The sequence below is a fragment of the Arachis duranensis genome, chromosome 8 (assembly GCF_000817695.3).
Source record: "Arachis duranensis cultivar V14167 chromosome 8, aradu.V14167.gnm2.J7QH, whole genome shotgun sequence".
NCBI classification, from domain to species: Eukaryota; Viridiplantae; Streptophyta; class Magnoliopsida; order Fabales; family Fabaceae; genus Arachis; species Arachis duranensis.
The window spans coordinates 1,168,821-1,175,120 of record NC_029779.3 but is presented as its reverse complement, the minus strand read 5'-3'; positions in this window follow the sequence as shown (position 1 = coordinate 1,175,120).

The following is a 6,300-nucleotide window of genomic DNA, read 5'->3' as shown; positions in this document are numbered from 1 at the left end:
GTTGATTATATACTATAAACCACAGATACTTTGCTGAGTTGTCGTGTTGGAGTGTCGGACACATTTCGGACACGACATTCACCGACACTCGTCCGACACGTGTGTTTGCTGTGTCCAAACCGTGTCTCAATAAAAAATAAAAAATTCTTCTCTGGACACACTTGGACACACCTAAATACCATCACGTGTCAGCGTGTCCGATCTTATTATTACGGCCTTATTTTTAATATATATATATTCTTAAAATAATTTTAGATATAGTATATATTATTATTTATTAAAACAAAAAATATTTTAAATACTTGATATAATTAAAATAAGACATTGAAAATAATTTAAAAAATTAATTTATATTTTAATATCAATAAAATATGAAAATATCATTATGGTTTATCTAAAAAAAATACTTTATATTTTATATGTATACGTGTACCCGTGTCATGTAAAATTTTAAAATTTGCGTGTCGGCGTGTCCCGTGTCGTGTCGTGTCTCGTGTCTGTGTCAGTATTCGTGCATCATAGATTATATACAACACATATAATTGTTGAGAAATAAAAAATGATAATAGACCAAGTTGGAATATAATATTTGTTGTTATTTTTAGTAATTTATTGTTAAAAATAAAAATTCAAACAGGTTATGAATTTAAAGTAATTATTCAATTTGTTACTAGCAAATACTTTTTTTAGTAATAATATAAAATACTATTATATTAAAAATTAGAAGTATAATTTTTCTCATATAAACAAATATATATAATTTAAAATTACTAAAAAAATCATAGTCATTTGATGTCTTCAAAATATGTATTTGAAAGTTGGAGCAATAATAAATTATAATGAATATATAAATTCTTTAACTAACTTTAAATAAGAATATATAGTTGATTAAGGAAAAAATAATGAAACAATGCTAACAAGATGGGTAACCATAGAGATATAAATGACTGATTGTAAGATTTGAATCTGGAATCTTAAAGTCGAACAAACTTTTAACTACTTTTAAGAAAGAAAATTAGGACATGTTATGTCAATGCTGAGTGAAAGATTAGAAGTTCTTTGATTTCATCATAAGCCTATAATTTTTTTGGAAGTTTTCTCATTTTTACAATCTTTGGGTGGATTCACTACAATTTTTCATATATCATTTGAGGTGCAACAAATCCAACAATCCTAATAATATGTGTAGATTTTAGATCAAATCAAACCTATATCGAATATCAGCCTTATATTATTCCTGCCTATTTTTGAAGATGGATATAGTTGAATGGAAAAATCATCATGAACAGAAAGAGTTGTGTTATGCATTTTGCAAGTTTACAACCTAGCAAAAATGCAACCTACAACTCAAAATGTTTACGATAATTTAGCCCATCCAATTGTTCAATCTTGCTTAAACAAAAATTATACAATCACACCACAGTGTCAAGCATACCATATGCTTTTTCCACCAAAATTCACATCACAACAATGAACTTGTATTAAGCTTGTGTGTTAAGCTTTAACATATATCTTGATCACTGAATTGAATAAATACACAATTATATATTAACATAAACACAAATAATTACGTATTAACAAACTAGCTCCTAGAACCTTCCCTCTTTCTGAGACGCTATGTAAAACATGCAATGAACATAACCATACACATCAGATAGATTCATGACTTGAATGCCTCATCATCCGTACAATGCCTCAACATCTTAACTGATTTTAGAGTGTGTTTGGTTACAGTGATTGTTGGAGAGATTGCTAATTCGAAGCATACATCTATGCCCCAGCTGTTCTTGTTATTCCTCTTAGTGCTTTGAGTATTATAGTTAGGTAAAAGCTCCGATTTTTTATATTTGAGTAGAACCCCAATTTGGTCAACTAAAATAATGAGGAATCAATAAAGTAGAGTTATTGAGGATTTGAATGTTCCAATTCTTTTATACTCAAGTATGTCTGCATGAATATTTACATCAATTATTATTGTTACATTTAAACTTCTTATCTTTGTACATACTTTCTTTTGTAAAATTGAGTTTTTATATAACATACCACATACTTGTATTCATATTCTGGCACCCCTTTTTTGGACGATGAGAACAAATTTGCCATTTTAAAATTTTGAGAAATGACTTTATCCTATATGTTTATGCTATTTTGCTACAATCTGTTGATAGATATATGATTATGTAATTATAATACTTTTTGTGGTTTGTGGAAATAGGGTAGTGTTGTGTTTGCACATTTCATGCTTAAGGAGAAGCTGTAGAGAATGGACATGCTGGGGTGTCTTATGTGCATTGTGGGATCGATTGTGATTGTACTCCGTGTGCCTCAAGAGAAGTCTCTTACTTCTGTTCAAGAAATTTAGCTGTTCAACCAGGTATGCTACTTGTATGTGTTCTGTGGTTTCTTTCACTGTGTTATATTCACTACGACATGAAAACTCTGATTTTATTGTCTCTATTGGCTGTTCCGTGTTCAGATTGAAGATTTTAGCTAAAGTCACTTTCCAATTGAAGAATTGATTTGGAAGCTAAAAGATAATCTAGAAATTCAATGTGTAACCTTCTATCCCAAATAACAGAAATGTCATGCTTGTCCTAGACTAACAATTGATGATCTAGAAGGCTGAATTCGAATTTTTTATTTCCCATAACTTTTGTTTGCATCAGTTGCTTGGAGTTATACGGTGACAAACACTTTCTTGTTTGCATGCGTTGGATACACTTAACATTGTAGTTGTGTCTCCAATCTATTATTCCTTGTTCACATCTTTTACAATATTAGCTAATGTAATCATGTTTAAGGTTATTATTCACTAAAACAAAATGAAAAGTGTGTCCTAAAAGAATGTGTTATCTCACACATCAAGTGCTTAACTATATGTTGTAATCTTCCATCCTCTTCTTCTTATTAGGACTATTCTGGTCAAAGTATAAACAGTGTTATCTGGGACAATAGTATTTCATAGTACAAGAAAGTCAGATCCTCCAATCTCTATAGGTAATTCCACATTCCTCACTGATCAGCATGTTGGTTATATAAAGGTATCAAAGTAACATAGAATATGAGAAGAAAAGTAAAAAGAAGAAGAAGCAGAAGCAAAAAAGTCATCCATAACCTAGTGGCTTGTTAGTTGTGAATGAAGATCCCACCTGGTAGAAACCCATGGATCTCGAAGAAGAAGATGATGAGAAATCATCTGGTAAATAAGAAACATTGATATCATTTCATGTTATATTATTTCCGGTGTTTGGTTTTTTATTGTTTCACAACCGTAATCTAAATGTTTATATGTAGATGAGGAGAAGCCACTTGTTGATGAACACATTGAAGTGAAGCGTATGAAAAGGCTTGAGCAGCTGAGGGTTAGACGTCCTTATCATGCTATATCTAAGGATGGAAGTGGTTGGGTTTCACTTTCTTCTCAGCCTATTGATCCTAATAATGTAAACGATGATGTGTCTCCACCCTCTTAAACAAAGGGTTCAAAATGGCAAACTTCTGATAGAAAGATATTTGATTTATCACCTTCTAAGTAGTGGTTAAAACGGAATGACACTCCATCACCTGAACATGACTCACAACTAGTGCATTTCGAGGGGTTGGACTCTGACTTATCACCCCCTCATAAAGGCAGAATTCAGAGTGCTGCAATTTCACCTGCACGTCAGCCAAGGTCATTGGATCCAGAGTTCTGAGTCTTGACATTTCTCACCCTTACCGTTCTCAGTGACAAATACATGATCACAAAGCAAGAATTATAAGACTCCTGATTTGCATGATCTTTCTACACCTCGTGGTTGTCGTCATGATTGTCCAATGATCCAATTCTTGATAACAATTCAGATATTGTAAAGTTTGAGTTCAAGGATTTTTCTTTTCTACCTAAAATGATTCCTAAAAGATATGAAGAATACAAGTATCTTAGGCTGGTTGAAGAAATCATCTCTAAGGGTCCAGCCAAAAATGATAGAACAAGGACTGGTATCTTATCAAAATTTGGTTGCTAGGTAACAGATGGCTATATTTGAGGGTTGCTGTAATTCGTACTCTGACATCTGTGTCCATATTTTTATAGATGAGGTTCAATTTCTACAAAAACTTCCCTCTTCTATTACAAAGGTACATAAACATTATACTTATTATTATAGTTTAGGAAGATGTTCAGATATGGCAGCTTAGGGAGCGGAACGTGATATTGCGTCAATTTGAACCATCCAGATATATTATAAATGAACGTGAGAGGCCAAGATCATGGGAAGTTGTTGTGAGTGTACACCAAGAGCAGGAGCCACATGTGTCCGCTTGCAACAGGTGGAGCAATTGAGAAGTGTATAGACACAGACAATCTCACATGTGTCCGCTTGCAACTAAAGGCTGGGATGTGAAGGCGTTAGCTGTAAGCCTAGCCATTTTGGTGGGTTAGTCGAGCCGAGTTATGGTTGGGTCAGGTGTGTATGATGTAGATCAGCTCCCATAGATGGGCCAAGGCATGTTTGAGAAGTTTGGGATGTGAAAAGATTTGGCAATGATGAAATAAATTAAAATTTATGGTAATGGGTTCATTGCGGATGATACTGTGTTGTGATTTAAAATTTGATGATAACTAAATTGAAGAAAACAGTATTTGAGAAGTTAAAATTATACATCTTTGCTTAGTGAATGGAATAATAATTTTTTAACAACAATAAAGAATAGTAAATTGTTTTTGGCTATGAAAGAAAGTTAAGAGGGGCAAATACAAATTTGACATTAATGTGGATTTGGAACTACATGATAAGGAATTTTGTTTTATCATTTATGTACTGTTTGCTACAAAAATACAAAAATAGAAATTAAACATAAAACATATATACATATGCATTAATGTATGTATAAATTTATCTAGCTGTAGATTTTTTTAGGCTATGTCACAAGAGACGTAAATTTTTTTTTTTTTTTGCTGTGGACATTTGCATAAATTTGTAAAAAGTATGAGTGAGGTGTTAAAATTTGTGGTGGTATTATGGATTAGTTTATTTTAATTTAATAATGAAGAAAATTCTTTCATGTATTGAGTAAAAATTTAGTTATACCAAGTTAACAGTTACCCCCTCTAAGCATAATATTAGTAGTAATGGGAACTAGAAACATGCGCATGTGATAGATATAAATTTTGTACACGCGAATAAAATTGTTTCCTTGTGTGGTATTAAATTAAGTTGTTCGTATAGTGTCTAAAAATGATTGTCTAATTATTAAAAAAAGTTAAATAATTATTTTTTAATTTAAAAATATAAAAAAAATTTAAATATTTAAAATTTACTAAAAAAATAAGTTAGATAAATATTAAACACCAAGTGTAAAGTACCATAAAACTGGCCTTAAATTAATGATTTTATACGGTGAATATTTAAAATCATGACACAAAATTTATTGATATTGGAGAAAAATAAGTTAAATTAAATGCAAGGAATGATTAAAGGAACATGATTTTGGATAACAATTGAATCAATGTGTGTCCTTGTTTAACATCACGCCAACCCAATAATTAAAATATTGCCAGATTTACTTTCCACTAATTTGGGTTTGAACCCAAGCCTTGAGACCCAATGGCTCCACATGGACTTACCCCAAATCATTTTCGGGCCACGCCTCTTGCGACGCTTTTTCAAGAGCTTCACGTTGCCTTTTGAGCTGGTCAATTATGACATTACACTTTGAAATTCATGATTCTTATGGTCATTATAACAGAAGCTTTAGGAGAAAAGCGCACCTATTTTACGATACAGAAGTACGTGAGGAAAGAAGTCAAGTGGAGCACATGGAGAGGATGACAAGAAGAACAACATGGTTGGAGAAACAGCTAGGTAGTGATGAGCGAATATTTTATACGCTTTTTGGGAGTAATTTTATGTAGATTTTAGGAATAATTTATTTTATCTCTTAGATTAGGAATAATTTATTTTTATTGTTATAGAGTCATTAAATTCTGATAGGATAGTTTCTTTTCAAAAAAAAAATTTCTTTTCAAAAATATTATTTTTCTTAATCAATTGCTAATTTTCGTGAGTTTAGTGTCTTGTTCTAAGTTTGGTATTAATTGCATATTTTATATTTTTCTTTAAATTTTTGAACTTGTGTTCTTTGTTCTTCATTGATCTTCAAGTTGTTCTTGTTTATTTTTCTTGTTTGATCTTGAGTTTTTCTTGTTTTGTGTCTTCTCTTGTTTTTCTTGTGCTTTTTCAAAACATTAATTTTCAAAAATTATACTTTTATCCATAAATATAATACATCTTTAAAATCAACACTGAAGTTACTGCG